We start from the raw sequence: 18,299 nt of genomic DNA on the forward strand, positions 1-18,299 counted from the left end.
AAATCATCGAAAACACAAACTAGGCAACGGCACGTGAGTGCCAACTTTGTTTAATCAAACCCACGTATTGATTAACATTCCATACATTGTTTTAACGATTGAGAACCAAAGGGGTGCAAGGCTGCTGTAAAGGTTAAGAACCACTGCACTACATTATACACAACTATACACTACACTATACACTACGCTACTATACACTACACTATACACTACACTACTATACACTATGCTATACACTACACTATACACTACTATACACTACACTATACACTACGATACACTACGCTATACACTACTATACACTACATTATACACTACTATACACTACACTACGATACACTACTATACACTACACTACTATACACTACACTATACACTACTATACACTACGCTATACACTACACTACTATACACTACACTATACACTACACTATACACTACACTATACACTACTATACACTACACTATACACTACGCTATACACTACACTACTCTACACTACACTATACACTACACTACTATACACTACACTATACACTACATTATACACTACTATACACTACACTACGATACACTACACTATACACTACTATACACTACGCTATACACTACACTACTATACACTACACTATACACTACTATACACTACACTATACACTACGCTATACACTACACTACTATACACTACGCTATACACTACGCTATACACTACTATACACTACGCTATACACTACACTACTATACACTACACTATACACTACGCTATACACTACACTACTATACAATACAGTATATACTACGCTATACACTATACACTACACTATACACTACACTACTATACACTACACTACTATACACTACACCAGTGGTTCTTAACCTGGGGTGCACGCACCCCCTGTGGATGCACGATGCCCTTTCTGGGGGGGCGGGGGGGTAGCGAGACGTGGACAGATTTATTTTTTCGAAGATAAATAATCGAAAACACAAATGAAGCCACGGCCACATAAGCACCAACTTACTGTGTTTCATCAAACCTACGTACGCCATTTGATTAACATCCTACAATTTTATTTTACGATTGCTGCAGCAAAGGTGAAGAGCCCCTCGGTTTCGAACATCGCCAGAATGTTCTTTAAACGTCGGCGTGCATCACAGTGGCTCTGTTTCAAACTCGCACAGCGTGAACTCCACCGCTGGATGAGGGCCTCGCACATACCATGCGGGTCGTGATGGGTGCTAGTTTGACCATGCTTCACCACACACTGGCCAGTGCTGATTGGTTGAGGAGGTGGGGTGGGGGTGGGGGCATAGAAGTACAGACGTACCTCGCTTAGCGTGCGACACGCATGCCTGTGCGCAAGTCGAATCGCGCTGTGTGAAGTCGATTTTCCCATAGACCTTCATGTTATAAGGGGGGGTTGTGGTGCGTTACCAAAGACAATTAAGTTTCGTTTCGTAATAAAATTTTAGCCCTGGATTTGCAAAATACGTATACATGTAATACTTAATAATAAACATTTTTTTCTAACATTAAAAAACACTTCAGTGAGTAGTTTAATCACAATTAAGAATACTTAATATGAAAAGATTGCTACTAACAAAGACTACTTCTGACTTAAAACTTTCGTGAGTGCAGGAATTCATATTCTTGGTTATTTCGGTAAAGTCACGTAGATAGAAATGAAAATAAAAAAATGAAAAAACCCACGACGTTTGGATCGCAACACAAGCGGTCTTCATCAGGTGAAAGAATCAATAATATAAAGACGACTACTTCATCATCATCATGGGACCTCCCTTGCCAGTACCAAAATATGAGAATATCACTGGTCAACACGATTTTTCTGGCATAAGGTATTCCAACGGGTTTAAGGTAATTTTGGGGTGCTGTTTTTGTCTATCACATCAGGATTTTGAGATATCAAATATTGCATTTTCAATAAAAACTGCCGAAGAAAAATATTAACCCTAAATGTTGATATCTACATAAAATGATATTATAAACACACTATCCTAAAAATACAGCACCATATTTTAACACTAAAGCAGTCACTGATTCGCAACGACTTGCAATCATAAGTGAAATAGTTAATTTCGGGTAAAATCAATGAAAATGGGGTATGCCGATAGCATAAAAATGAGATGTGATAGAGCAAATCTGAGATCAGATTTGGAATCAGCACCCTGAAACAGCTGCAATAGTCCAGGCCAGAATGTTTGTTGTTGTTGACCAGTGTAGGTTTCCCCTTTTTTCTGGCAACAAAACAGCTGTGTTAAGTTGTTAAGACACCAAACTGAAACCTTTGTACGAGGAATCATGCCACTGCCTTAACCACAATACTTGTGGTCAAGAATGTAAACACTTCCACAGCTTCTCGATTTAAAGCTTTCGTGACTGCAGGGATTCATCTTCTTGATTCTTTCGGTAAAGTCACGTAGAATGGAAATAATAAAAATAAAACATAATAAAATAATTCTCACGACGTTTCGGCCACAATGCAAGCAGCCGTCCTCGGGTGAAGAACAGGTCTGTCGAGAAGACAGAGACATTCAGACTCGTCGTGAGAATAATTTTATTATGTTTAATTTTTATTATTTTATTATTTCCCTTCTACGTAACTTTACCGAAAGAACCAAGAAGATGAATCCCTGCAGTCACGAAAGCTTTAAATCGAAATTTAATCAGAGACTCTAACGAAAATTGAGGGAAATCAAAAAATAATTTTAACCGTTCGGATGGCTCCAGATTTAGTACCGCTAGTAAGCTAATCATCAAATGGCACATTGTTTAAATGCACGCTTTAAAAGGTCGCCACCCGTCAACGGGGATTACCTGTGAGCGGACAATCAACAGGTGCTGATATCTTGGTGCACACAGCAACCACAGGCGGTACAAAAACAATGTGCATGCATAATGCACGCTGATTACCTAATGAATAACCCAGCTGTAATGAATACGCATTGTCACTTATATGCATCCATATTCTTGGTTCTTTCGGTTAAAGTCACGTCGAAGGGAAATAATAAAATAATAAACATTTAACATAATAAAGTAAAATTCTCACGACGTTTCGGCCACAACGCAAGCAGCCGTCTGCAGGTGAAGAAACAGAGCTGTCAGAAAGACAGTGTGGACCACTTTGTGCGTCTTTCCGACAGACCTGTTCTTCACCTGAGGACGGCTGCTTGCGTTGTGGCTGAAACGTCGTGAGAATTTTATTTTATGATGTTCTATTTTGATTATTTTATTATTTCCCTTCTACGTGACTTTACCGAAAGAACCAAAAATATGAATCCCTGCAGTCACGAAAGCTTTAAATCGAAATTCCCCCCCCCCCCCACCACTTCGCACACGTGACGTCATCACATCTACCGCTCTGTTTATGGCTGTCGCCTGATGATGCCGGTTGTAATTATTACTGGCGAAACGTCACCGTGCGCTCACGTTGTAAACGTCGTGGATTTGCTTTGCAATGCACCGGTTGTGCCGTACCAGCAACGAATTGGCCACGTTCTGTTTCACGCGACAAACCTTACTAAATTGGCTGTGTTGTGCGGTGGCGGGTTTAACGACACATTTATATATTGATAGGAGTTTTCCCCTTTTTTCTGGCAACAAAACTGACACCTTTCGCAAGGAATCATGTTTACATTAACCACAATACTTGCGTTGTCTTTGAACTGTGCGCCTTTTGGCGTCATCTGGTCGAACACCATATGAGACTAGGCTCTAGAGAAAGCTGTCTCTGGTGTGGACCAATCAGTTTCAAGGACGATGCATAAATTATCAGAGTATTGTTTTTTGTTTGCATTTGACTGCAAGTATTGTGGTTAATGTAAACATGATTCCTTGCAAAATGTATCAGTTTTGTTGCCAGAAAAAAGGGGAAAAACCCCTATTAGTATATTTTGGTACTGGCAAAGGAGGTCCCATGATGATGACACATATATATATACAAAAAAATTAACCCGTAAAAACAAAGTTTTTCACTATAAATCTTTTATATGCGTGGCGGCTAGAGTCCTCTCGTCCTCTGGCTTGAGATGGCTGCCACCTAATGGGTCAGACGATTGCCTGGCACCATTAAGCAATTGGTAATTAAATTTAATTTATTTTTTCCTAAAAAGTGTAAAATTTTGGAATTTTTTTTTCACGAAAATAAATTGTCACGCACAACGAGTCTGTGTGCAAAATGTCAGCTCGATTGGATCACGGGAAGTGGGTTAAAAAACTACCGAAAGATTTGCACGGTCGTAAGCGCGCAAGCAAGCAAGCAAGTGAACTTAATATAAAGGGTTTAAAACCTGCATCATGAGTGTGACGCATGTCTCAGAGCGATGAATCTCGCTACTGTGAATCCGCACGATTTTGCCGGGTTGAGAGACACGTTATGGGAGGGACGCCTGTACATTGCCACGATATATTTAGTTTCTACTTAGTTACATATATATATGCATAGATGCAATATGTTTCTGATTTGCAATGCAATACATATCGGGTGGCACCTCCGATTTGCATGGCTGGCTACGTATTGTGGAAAATCATGACAAAACACACACACACACACACATGATGCTTGCCTTCTCTTTCGGCATGAATTTATGGACTTTACAAAGAAATAATTATTGCAGGTTAAATACGCAATGACAGACGCGCTGTGGTCGTTGCGATGTTGGTGGTGGTGATGTTGGTGGTGGTGGTGATGTTGGTGGTGGTGGTGGTGATGTTGGTGGTGGTGGTGATGTTGGTGGTGACGTCACCGCCACTTAGTGGCTAATGTCGGTTGTTGTTGTTGTTGATGTTGGTGGTGATGGTGGCAGTGACGACGACGACGGCGACGACGGTGTTGACGATGGTGATTGAGACTGTAAATGAGCGGTCTTTACAGGTCACCGCGTCTGGCGGAGGCGTTAGGCGTGGTGACCTCCTGACCCCCACCCCCTCCCCACCCCCCACTGACCTCGCTAAGTGGCCGAGGATAATGGGACGCATTGGCTTCGCTCGGGAGAGAGAGCACGCGCGCGCTGGGTGATCTGTACCACTCGCCGTGGCTTAGCGAGGAGCGTAAATCCGCGTAAACGAGGGGGGGGGGGGGGCTTTCACTCGCCGTCGAGCGAAACTGCGTTGCGCGCTCGCAACGCAGCCAGGTTCGGTTGCACAACGCCCGCGATGTACCTGTTGCGCAAGATGCTGCTGCGGCCGGGAGTTGATCTCATCGAAATGTTCACATTTTATTGGAGGGCATTCACTCAACGGCGGCTTGATGTCGTTCGAAAGGCGGTGGCGGCGGCGGAGGAAGAAAGATTTACGTGGCAGGGGCGTGCTTGCAAGGATTGATGATACGCGATACGCTCTTGGCTGCTACGGCTACGAAAATTGTTTTTATGTCGCCAGGTTAGATTTCGATTTAAAGCTTTCGTGACTGCAGGGATCCATCTTCTTGGTTCTTTCGGTAAAGTCACGTAGAAGGGAAGTAATAACTGAGCGGTGAGGCTCTGGTTTCGGAAGCGACTTGGTCACTAATGAGAGCTCAATGAAAGTGGCTCATATCATCGCGTGGACATTTATAGCAGCGATGTTGATTTTAAATGTGGAAGGGAAAAAGCCACACGACCACGGGAAGAGAGAGAGAGAGAGTGACACGGAAACTCCAAAATATGCAGGCATCGTCAAGGTTGAGATCGAACCTACGACCTCCCGCATACCAGACGAGGTAGTTAACACGAAGGGATGGGACGGAAAGGAGTGGAGGGGCGAGATATGAACAGCGTTTGTTCATCTTGTTGTTATCCCTCTTATTCTTAGTTTTTTTTCAGTAAAATTTATAAAAGTAAAATAAAAATAAAAATCACGACGTTTCGGAGGCAACACAAGCTTCCGTCTTCAGGTGGAACCGTCACAGCACGATAGCTGTGACGGTTCCTTGATACAGCAATCGTGCTGTGACGGTTCCACCTGAAGACGGAAGCTTATGTTGCCGCCGAAACGTCGTGATTTTTATTTTATTTTTTATTTTACTTTTATAAATTTTTATTTTTTACCTACGTGACTTTACCGAAAAAACCTAAGAATATGAATCATTGCAGTCACGAAAGCTTCAAATCTAGAGTTATCCGTCTCTCTGCGTGCCACGAATGTGGCTTAGGAATAGTTTACACTGTGGACAAACACGCGTGGAAATTCCACGCAGGACAGGAGTCTGCCCATAGAACAACCATTTGCTGACTTCCCAACAAAGTTGTACCTATTTTAGCGGCCCAGGATGGACGTATGGATGATGGGCTGAGTCAACCCCCAAGCCAATCAGAGTGTGAACTCGCGTCCCGCTGGTCGGAGTCGTCGATCACTGAGACAGAGAGAGAGAGGGAGACACAGATCTGTCGATCACTGAGACAGAGAGAGGGGAGAGACACAGATCTGTCGATCACTGAGACAGAGAGAGGGGAGAGACACAGATCTGTCGATCACTGAAACAGAGAGAGGGGAGAGACACAGATCTGTCGATCACTGAAACAGAGAGAGGGAGAGACACAGATCTGTCGATCACTGAGACAGAGAGAGGGGAGAGACACAGATCTGTCGATCACTGAAACAGAGAGAGGGGAGAGACACAGATCTGTCGATCACTGAAACAGAGACGGGGGGAGAGACACAGATCTGTCGATCACTGAAACAGAGAGGGGGGGAGAGACACAGATCTGTCGATCACTGAAACAGAGAGAAGGGGAGAGACACAGATCTGTCGATCACTGAAACAGAGAGAGAGGGAGAGAGACACAGATCTGTCGATCACTGAAACAGAGACGGGGGTAGACAGATCTGTCGATCACTGAAACAGAAAGAGGGAGAGAGACACAGATCTGTCGATCACTGAAACAGAGAGGGGGGAGAGACACAGATCTGTCGATCACTGAAACAGAGAGAGGGGGAGAGACACAGATCTGTCGATCACTGAAACAGAGAGAGAGGGAGAGACACAGATCTGTCGATCACTGAAACAGAGAGAGAGGGAGAGACACAGATCTGTCGATCACTGAAACAGAGAGAGAGGGGGAGACACAGATCTGTCGATCACTGAAACAGAGAGAGAGAGAGGGAGAGACACAGATCTGTCGATCACTGAAACAGAGACGGGGGAGAGACACAGATCTGTCGATCACTGAAACAGAGACGGGGGGGAAGACACAGATCTGTCGATCACTGAACGAGGACCGGGGGGGAGAGACACAGATCTGTCGATCACTGAAACAGAGAGAGAGGGAAAGACACAGATCTGTCGATCACTGAAACAGAGAGAGGGGAGAGACACAGATCTGTCGATCACTGAAACAGGAGAGAGGGAGAGACACAGATCTGTCGATCACTGAAACAGAGAGAGGGGGGAGACACAGATCTGTCGATCACTGAAACAGAGACGGGGGGAGAGACACAGATCTGTCGATCACTGAAACAGAGAGAGGGAAAGAGACACAGATCTGTCGATCACTGAAACAGAGAGAGAGGGGAGAGACACAGATCTGTCGATCACTGAAACAGAGAGAGAGGGAGAGACACAGATCTGTCGATCCTGAAACAGAGATGGGGGGAGAGACACAGATCTGTCGATCACTGAAACAGAGAGAGGGGAGAGACACAGATATGTCGATCACTGAAACAGAGAGAGGGGAGAGACACAGATCTGTCGATCACTGAAACAGAGAGAGGGGAGAGACACAGATCTGTCGATCACTGAAACAGAGATGGGGGGAGAGACACAGATCTGTCGATCACTGAAACAGAGAGGAGAGGCACAGATCTGTCGATCACTGAAACAGAGACGGGGGGAGAGACACAGATCTGTCGATCACTGAAACAGAGAGAGAGGGAGAGACACAGATCTGTCGATCACTGAAACAGAGAGGGGGGAGAGACACAGATCTGTCGATCACTGAGACAGAGAGAGAGGGAGAGACACAGATCTGTCGATCACTGAAACAGAGAGAGGGAGAGACACAGATCTGTCGATCACTGAAACAGAGAGAGAGGGAGAGACACAGATCTGTCGATCACTGAAACAGAGACGGGGGGAGAGACACAGATCTGTCGATCACTGAGACAGAGAGAGAGGGAGAGACACAGATCTGTCGATCACTGAAACAGAGACGGGGGGAGAGACACAGATCTGTCGATCACTGAGACAGGAGAGAGAGGGAGAGACACAGATCTGTCGATCACTGAAACAGAGAGAGGGAGAGACACAGATCTGTCGATCACTGAAACAGAGAGAGAGGGAGAGACACAGATCTGTCGATCACTGAAACAGAGAGAGTGAGGGAGAGACACAGATCTGTCGATCACTGAAACAGAGAGGGGGAGAGACACAGATCTGTCGATCACTGAAAACAGAGAGACAGGGAGAGACACAGATCTGTCGATCACTGAAACAGAGACGGGGGGAGAGACACAGATCTGTCGATCACTGAAACAGAGAGAGGGGAGAGACACAGATCTGTCGATCACTGAAACAGAGAGAGGGGAGAGAGACACAGATCTGTCGATCACTGAAACAGAGAGAGGGGAGAGACACAGATCTGTCGATCACTGAAACAGAGAGACGGGGGGAGAGACACAGATCTGTCGATCACTGAAACAGAGAGAGGGGGAGAGACACAGATCTGTCGATCACTGAAACAGAGATGGGGGGAGAGGCACAGATCTGTCGATCACTGAAACAGAGAGAGGGAGAGAGAGACATATATGTCGATCACTGAAACAGAGAGAGGGAGAGAGACACAGATCTGTCGATCACTGAAACAGAGAGAGGGGGAGAGACACAGATCTGTCGATCACGAAACAGAGAGAGGGAGAGACACAGATCTGTCGATCACTGAAACAGAGAGAGGGAGAGACACAGATCTGTCGATCACTGAAACAGAGAGAGGGGAGAGACACAGATCTGTCGATCACTGAAACAGAGAGAGGGGAGAGACACAGATCTGTCGATCACTGAAACAGAGAGAGGGAGAGACACAGATCTGTCGATCACTGAAACAGAGAGAGGGAGAGACACAGATCTGTCGATCACTGAAACAGAGAGAGGGAGAGACACAGATCTGTCGATCACTGAAACAGAGAGAGGGAGAGACACAGATCTGTCGATCACTGAAACAGAGAGAGGAGAGGGAGAGACACAGATCTGTCGATCACTGAAACAGAGAGGGGGGGGGGGGAGAGACACAGATCTGTCGATCACTGAAACAGAGAGAGGGGGGAGAGACACAGATCTGTCGATCAACTGAAACAGAGGAGAGGGAGAGACACAGATCTGTCGATCACTGAAAACAGAGAGAGAGGGAGAGACACAGATCTGTCGATCACTGAAACAGAGAGAGAGGGAGAGACACAGATCTGTCGATTCACTGGGAAACAGAGAGAGGGGAGAGACACAGATCTGTCGATCACTGAAACAGAGACGGGGGGGAAGGGGGGGAGAGACACAGATCTGTCGATCACTGAAACAGAGAGAGGGGGAGAGAGACAGATTTGTCGATCACTGAAACAGAGAGAGGGGGGGAGAGAGACACAGATCTGTCGAATCACTTGAACAGAGAGAGGGGGGAGAGACACCAGATCTGTCGATCCTGAAACAGAGAACGGGGGGAGAGACACAGATCGGTCGATCACTGAAACAGAGAGAGGGGAGAGAGAGCAGATTTGTCGATCACTGAAACAGAGAGGGGGGAGAGACACAGATCTGTCGATCACTGAAACAGAGAGGGGGGGAGAGACACAGATCTGTCGATCACTGAAACAGAGAGAAGGGGAGAGACACAGATCTGTCGATCACTGAAACAGAGGAGGGGAGAGAGGAGAGACCAGATCTGTCGATCACTGAAACAGAGACGGGGGGAGAGACACAGATCTGTCGATCACTGAAACAGAGAGGAGAGATGGAGAACCAGATCTGTCGATCACTGATGAAACAGAGACGGGGGAGAGACACAGATCTCGTCGATCACTGAACCAGAGAGAGAGTGGGAGACACAGATCTGTCGATCACTGAAAACAGAGAGAGAGAGGGAGAGACACAGATCCTGTCCGATCACCTGAAACAGAGAGCGAGAGGGAGAGGACAACAGATCTGTCGATCACTGAAACAGAGAAGAGGGAGAGACACAGATCTGTCGATCACGGAACAGAGAGAGAGAGGGGAGAGGAGAGAACAGATCTGTCGATCACTGGAAACAGACGAGGGGGAGAGACACAGATCTGTCGATCACTGGGACAGAGAGAGAGGGAGAGACACAGATCTGTCGATCACTGAAACAGAGAGAGGGGAGAGACACAGATCTGTCGATCACTGAAACAGAGAGAGGGGAGAGACACAGACTGTCGACACTGAAACGAGAGACGGGGGGGAGAGACACAGATCTGTCGATCACTGAACAGAGACGAGGGGGCATGAGCACAAGATCTGTCGATCACTGAACAGAGATGGGGGGAGAGGCAAAGATCTGTCGATCACTGAAACAGAGAGAGGAGAGAGAGACAGATATGTCGATCAGCTGAACAGAGAGAGGGAGAGAGACACAGATCTGTCGATCACTGAAACAGAGAGAGGGGGAGAGACACAGATCTGTCGATCACTGAAACAGAGAGAGGGAGAGACACAGATCTGTCGATCACTGAAACAGAGAGGGGGGGGGGGAGAGACACAGATCTGTCGATCACTGAAACAGAGAGAGAGGGGGAGAGACACAGATCTGTCGATCACTGAAACAGAGGAGAGAGGGAGAGACACAGATCTGTCGATCACTGAAACAGAGAGAGAGGGAGAGACACAGATCTGTCGATCACTGAAACAGAGAGAGAGGGAGAGACCACAGATCTGTCGATCACTGAAAACAGAGAGAGGGGGAGAGACACAGATCTGTCGATCACTGAAACAGAGACGGGGGGAGAGACACAGATCTGTCGATCACTGAACAGAGAGAGGGGAGAGAGACAGATTTGTCGATCACTGAAACAGAGAGAGGGGGGGAGAGAGACACAGATCTGTCAGATCACTGAAACAGAGAGAGGGGAGAGACACAGATCTGTCGATCACTGAAACAGAGACGGGGGGAGAGGGGAGAGACACAGATCTGTCGATCACTGAAACAGAGAGAGGGGAGAGAGGACGATTTGTCGATTCACTGAAACAGAGAGGGGGGAGAGACACAGATCTGTCGATCACTGAAACAGAGAGGGGGGGAGAGACACAGATCTGTCGATCACTGAACAGAGAGAAGGGGAGAGACACAGATCTGTCGATCACTGAAACAGAGAGAGGGGGAGAGACACAGATCTGTCGATCACTGAAACAGAGACGGGGGAGAGACACAGATCTGTCGATCACTGAAACAGAGAGAGAGAGGGAGAGACACAGATCTGTCGATCACTGAAACAGAGACGGGGGAGAGACACAGATCTGTCGATCACTGAAACAGAGAGAGAGGGGAGACACAGATCTGTCGATCACTGAAACAGAGAGAGAGAGGGAGAGACACAGATCTGTCGATCACTGAAACAGAGAGAGAGGGAGAGACACAGATCTGTCGATCACTGAAACAGAGAGGAGAGAGGGAGAGACACAGATCTGTCGATCACTGAAACAGAGACGGGGGAGAGACACAGATCTGTCGATCACTGAAACAGAGAGAGAGGGGAGACACAGATCTGTCGATCACTGAAACAGAGAGAGAGAGGGAGAGACACAGATCTGTCGATCACTGAAACAGAGAGAGAGGGAGAGACCACAGATCTGTCGATCACTGAAACAAGAGAGAGAGAGGGAGAGACACAGATCTGTCGATCACTGAAACAGAGAGAGGGAGAGACACAGATCTGTCGATCACTGAAACAGAGAGAGAGGGAGAGACACAGATCTGTCGATCACTGAAACAGAGAGGGGGAGAGACACAGATCTGTCGATCACTGAACAGAGAGAGGGGAGAGACACAGATCTGTCGATCACTGAAACAGAGAGAGGGGAGAGACACAGATCTGTCGATCACTGAGACAGAGAGAGGGGAGAGACACAGATCTGTCGATCACTGAAACAGAGAGAGGGGAGAGACACAGATCTGTCGATCACTGAAACAGAGAGAGGGGGAGAGACACAGATCTGTCGATCACTGAAACAGAGAGAGGGAGGGACACAGATCTGTCGATCACTGAAACAGAGAGAGGGGAGAGAGACAGATCTGTCGATCACTGAAACAGAGAGAGGGGAGAGACACAGATCTGTCGATCACTGAAACAGAGAGGGGGGAGAGACACAGATCTGTCGATCACTGAAACAGAGAGAGAGGGAGAGACACAGATCTGTCGATCACTGAAAAAGAGAGAGGGAGAGACACAGATCTGTCGATCACTGAAACAGAGAGAGGGAGGACACAGATCTGTCGATCACTGAAACAGAGAGAGGAGAGACACAGATCTGTCGATCACTGAAACAGAGAGAGGGAGAGACACAGATCTGTCGATCACTGAAACAGAGAGAGGGAGAGACACAGATCTGTCGATCACTGAAACAGAGAGAGAGGGAGAGACACAGATCTGTCGATCACTGAAACAGAGAGAGAGGGAGAGACACAGATCTGTCGATCACTGAAACAGAGAGGGGAGAGACACAGATCTGTCGATCACTGAAACAGAGAGAGGGAGAGACACAGATCTGTCGATCACTGAAACAGAGAGGGGGAGAGCACAGATCTGTCGATCACTGAAACAGAGAGAGGGAGAGACACAGATCTGTCGATCACTGAAACAGAGAGAGGGAGAGACACAGATCTGTCGATCACTGAAACAGAGAGGGGGAGAGACACAGATCTGTCGATCACTGAAACAGAGAGACAGGGAGAGACACAGATCTGTCGATCACTGAAACAGAGAGGGGGAGAGACACAGATCTGTCGATCACTGAAACAGAGAGAGGGGAGAGACACAGATCTGTCGATCACTGAAACAGAGAGAGGGAGAGACACAGATCTGTCGATCACTGAAACAGAGAGGGGAGAGACACAGATCTGTCGATCACTGAAACAGAGAGAGGGAGAGACACAGATCTGTCGATCACTGAAACAGAGAGGGAGAGAGAGACACAGATCTGTCGATCACTGAAACAGAGAGGGGGGAGAGGCACAGATCTGTCGATCACTGAAACAGAGAGAGGGGGAGAGACAGATCTGTCGATCACTGAAACAGAGAGAGGGGGAGAGACACAGATCTGTCGATCACTGAAACAGAGAGAGGGGAGAGACACAGATCTGTCGATCCACTGAAACAGAGAGAGAGGGAGAGACACAGATCTGTCGATCACTGAAACAGAGAGAGGGAGAGACACAGATCTGTCGATCACTGAAACAGAGAGCGGGAGAGACACAGATCTGTCGATCACTGAAACAGAGAGAGGGGAGAGAGAAGACACAGATCTGTCGATCACTGAAACAGACGAGAGGGAGAGACACAGATATGTCGATTCACTGAAACAGAGAGAGGGGAGAGACAACAGATCTGTCGATCACTGAAACAGGAGGAGGGGAGAGACACAGATCTGTCGATCACTGAAACAGAGGACGGGGGGAGAGACACAGATCTGTCGATCACTGAAACAGAGAGAGGGGGAGAGACACAGATCTGTCGATCACTGAAACAGAGATGGGGGGAGAGGCACAGATCTGTCGATCACTGAAACAGAGAGAGGGAGAGAGAGAGACATATATGTCGATCACTGAAACAGAGAGAGGGAGAGAGACACCGATCTGTCGATCACTGAACAGAGAGAGGGGGAGAGACACAGATCTGTCGATCACTGAAACAGAGAGAGGGAGAGACACAGATCTGTCGATCACTGAAACAGAGAGAGAGGGAGAGACACAGATCTGTCGATCACTGAAACAGAGAGAAGGGGAGAGACACAGATCTGTCGATCACTGAAACAGAGAGAGGGAGAGACACAGATCTGTCGATCACTGAAACAGAGAGAGGGGAGAGACACAGATCTGTCGATCACTGAAACAGAGAGAGGGAGAGAGACACAGATCTGTCGATCACTGAAACAGAGAGAGAGGGAGAGAACACAGATCTGTCGATCACTGAAACAGAGAGAGAGGGAGAGACACAGATCTGTCGATCACTGAAACAGAGATGAGAGAGGGAGAGACACAGATCTGTCGATCACTGAAACAGAGAGGGGGGGGGGGGATGAGACACAGATCTGTCGATCACTGAGACAGAGAGAGAGGGAGAGACACAGATCTGTCGATCACTGAAACAGAGAGAGGGGGAGAGACACAGATCTGTCGATCACTGAAACAGAGAGAGAGGGAGAGACACAGATCTGTCGATCACTGAAACAGAGAGAGAGGGAGAGACACAGATCTGTCGATCACTGAAACAGAGAGAGAGGAGGAGAGACACAGATCTGTCGATCACTGAAACAGAGAGAGGGGAGAGACACAGATCTGTCGATCACTGAAACAGAGACGGGGGGAGAGACACAGATCTGTCGATCACAGAAACAGAGAGAGGGGAGAGAGAGACAGATTTGTCGATCACTGAAACAGAGAGAGGGGAGAGACCACAGATCTGTCGATCACTGAAACAGAGAGAGGGGGGGAGGAGAGACACAGATCTGTCGATCACTGAAACAGAGAGAGGGGAGAGACACAGATCTGTCGATCACTGAAACAGAGACGGGGGGAGAGACACAGATCTGTCGATCACTGAAACAGAGAGAGGGGAGAGAGACAGATTTGTCGATCACTGAAACAGAGAGGGGGGAGAGACACAGATCTGTCGATCACTGAAACAGAGAGGGGGGGAGAGACACAGATCTGTCGATCACTGAAACAGAGAGAAGGGGAGAGACACAGATCTGTCGATCACTGAAACAGAGAGAGGGGGAGAGACACAGATCTGTCGATCACTGAAACAGAGAGAGAGGGAGAGACACAGATCTGTCGATCACTGAAACAGAGAGAGGGAGAGACACAGATCTGTCGATCACTGAAACAGAGAGAGAGGGAGAGACACAGATCTGTCGATCACTGAAACAGAGAGAGAGAGGGAGAGACACAGATCTGTCGATCACTGAAACAGAGAGGGGGAGAGACACAGATCTGTCGATCACTGAAACAGAGAGACAGGGAGAGACACAGATCTGTCGATCACTGAAACAGAGACGGGGGGAGAGACACAGATCTGTCGATCACTGAAACAGAGAGAGGGGAGAGACACAGATCTGTCGATCACTGAAACAGAGAGAGGGGAGAGACACAGATCTGTCGATCACTGAAACAGAGAGAGGGGAGAGACACAGATCTGTCGATCACTGAAACAGAGAGACGGGGGGAGAGACACAGATCTGTCGATCACTGAAACAGAGAGAGGGGGAGAGACACAGATCTGTCGATCACTGAAACAGAGATGGGGGGAGAGGCACAGATCTGTCGATCACTGAAACAGAGAGAGGGAGAGAGAGACAGATATGTCGATCACTGAAACAGAGAGAGGGAGAGAGACACAGATCTGTCGATCACTGAAACAGAGAGAGGGGGAGAGACACAGATCTGTCGATCACTGAAACAGAGAGAGGGAGAGACACAGATCTGTCGATCACTGAAACAGAGAGAGAGGGAGAGACACAGATCTGTCGATCACTGAACAGAGAGAGGGAGAGACACAGATCTGTCGATCACTGAAACAGAGAGAGGGAGAGACACAGATCTGTCGATCACTGAAACAGAGAGAGGGGAGAGACACAGATCTGTCGATCACTGAAACAGAGAGAGGGAGAGACACAGATCTGTCGATCACTGAAACAGAGAGAGGGAGAGACACAGATCTGTCGATCACTGAAACAGAGAGAGGGAGAGAGACACAGATCTGTCGATCACTGAAACAGAGAGAGAGAGGGAGAGACACAGATCTGTCGATCACTGAAACAGAGAGGGGGAGAGACACAGATCTGTCGATCACTGAGACAGAGAGAGAGGGAGAGACACAGATCTGTCGATCACTGAAACAGAGAGAGGGGAGAGACACAGATCTGTCGATCACTGAAACAGAGAGAGAGGGAGAGACACAGATCTGTCGATCACTGAAACAGAGAGAGAGAGGGAGAGACACAGATCTGTCGATCACTGAAACAGAGAGGGGGAGAGACACAGATCTGTCGATCACTGAAACAGAGAGACAGGGAGAGACACAGATCTGTCGATCACTGAAACAGAGACGGGGGGAGAGACACAGATCTGTCGATCACTCAAACAGAGAGAGGGGAGAGACACAGATCTGTCGATCACTGAAACAGAGAGAGGGGAGAGACACAGATCTGTCGATCACTGAAACAGAGAGAGGGGAGAGACACAGATCTGTCGATCACTGAAACAGAGAGACGGGGGGAGAGACACAGATCTGTCGATCACTGAAACAGAGAGAGGGGGAGAGACACAGATCTGTCGATCACTGAAACAGAGATGGGGGGAGAGGCACAGATCTGTCGATCACTGAAACAGAGAGAGGGAGAGAGAGACATATATGTCGATCACTGAAACAGAGAGAGGGAGGAGAGACAAGATCTGTCGATCACTGAAACAGAGAGAGGGGGAGAGACACAGATCTGTCGATCACTGAAACAGAGAGAGGGAGAGACACAGATCTGTCGATCACTGAAACAGAGAGAGAGGGAGAGACACAGATCTGTCGATCACTGAAACAGAGAGAGAGGGAGAGACACAGATCTGTCGATCACTGAAACAGAGAGAGGGAGAGACACAGATCTGTCGATCACTGAAACAGAGAGAGGGGAGAGACACAGATCTGTCGATCACTGAAACAGAGAGAGGGAGAGAAACAGATCTGTCGATCACTGAAACAGAGAGAGGGAGAGACACAGATCTGTCGATCACTGAAACAGAGAGAGAGAGGGAGAGACACAGATCTGTCGATCACTGAAACAGAGAGGGGGGGGGGGGGAGAGACACAGATCTGTCGATCACTGAAACAGAGAGAGGGGGAGAGACACAGATCTGTCGATCACTGAAACAGAGAGAGAGGGAGAGACACAGATCTGTCGATCACTGAAACAGAGAGAGGGGAGAGACACAGATCTGTCGATCACTGAAACAGAGACGGGGGGAGAGACACAGATCTGTCGATCACTGAAACAGAGAGAGGGGAGAGAGACAGATTTGTCGATCACTGAAACAGAGAGAGGGGGGGAGAGAGACACAGATCTGTCGATCACTGAAACAGAGAGAGGGGAGAGACACAGATCTGTCGATCACTGAAACAGAGACGGGGGGAGAGACACAGATCTGTCGATCACTGAAACAGAGAGAGGGGAGAGAGACAGATTTGTCGATCACTGAAACAGAGAGGGGGGAGAGACACAGATCTGTCGATCACTGAAACAGAGAGGGGGGGAGAGACACAGATCTGTCGATCACTGAAACAGAGAGAAGGGGAGAGACACAGATCTGTCGATCACTGAAACAGAGAGAGGGGGAGAGACACAGATCTGTCGATCACTGAAACAGAGAGAGAGGGAGAGACACAGATCTGTCGATCACTGAAACAGAGAGAGAGGGGGAGACACAGATCTGTCGATCACTGAAACAGAGAGGAGAGAGGGAGAGACACAGATCTGTCGATCACTGAAACAGAGACGGGGGAGAGACACAGATCTGTCGATCACTGAAACAGAGACGGGGGGGAAGACACAGATCTGTCGATCACTGAAACAGAGAGAGAGGGAGAGACACAGATCTGTCGATCACTGAAACAGAGAGACGGGAGAGACACAGATCTGTCGATCACTGAAACAGAGAGAGGGGAGAGACACAGATCTGTCGATCACTGAAACAGAGACGGGGGGAGAGACACAGATCTGTCGATCACTGAAACAGAGACGGGGGAGAGACACAAATCTGTCGATCACTGAAACAGAGACGGGGGGGAGAGACACAGATCTGTCGATCACTGAACAGAGACGGGGGGAGAGACACAGATCTGTCGATCACTGAAACAGAGAGAGGGAGAGACACAGATCTGTCGATCACTGAAACAGAGGAGAGGGAGAGAGACACAGATCTGTCGATCACTGAAACAGAGACGAGGGGAGAGACACAGATATGTCGATCACTGAAACAGAGAGAGAGGGAGAGACACAGATCTGTCGATCACTGAAACAGAGACGGGGGGAGAGACACAGATCTGTCGATCACTGAAACAGAGAGAGGGAGAGACACAGATCTGTCGATCACTGAAACAG

The 18,299-nt window shown here is 47.8% G+C and overlaps 1 protein-coding gene across 1 annotated transcript in view; it reads left to right on the forward strand.

Moving 5' to 3' along the window:
- Window positions 1-18,299, forward strand: part of MYRF (myelin regulatory factor) — a 93,154-nt gene that overhangs the window by 6,741 nt on the left and 68,114 nt on the right.

This window comes from Lethenteron reissneri, chromosome 2 (assembly GCF_015708825.2).
Source record: "Lethenteron reissneri isolate LAM-NWPU_2019-01 chromosome 2, ASM1570882v1, whole genome shotgun sequence".
NCBI classification, from domain to species: domain Eukaryota; kingdom Metazoa; phylum Chordata; class Hyperoartia; order Petromyzontiformes; family Petromyzontidae; genus Lethenteron; species Lethenteron reissneri.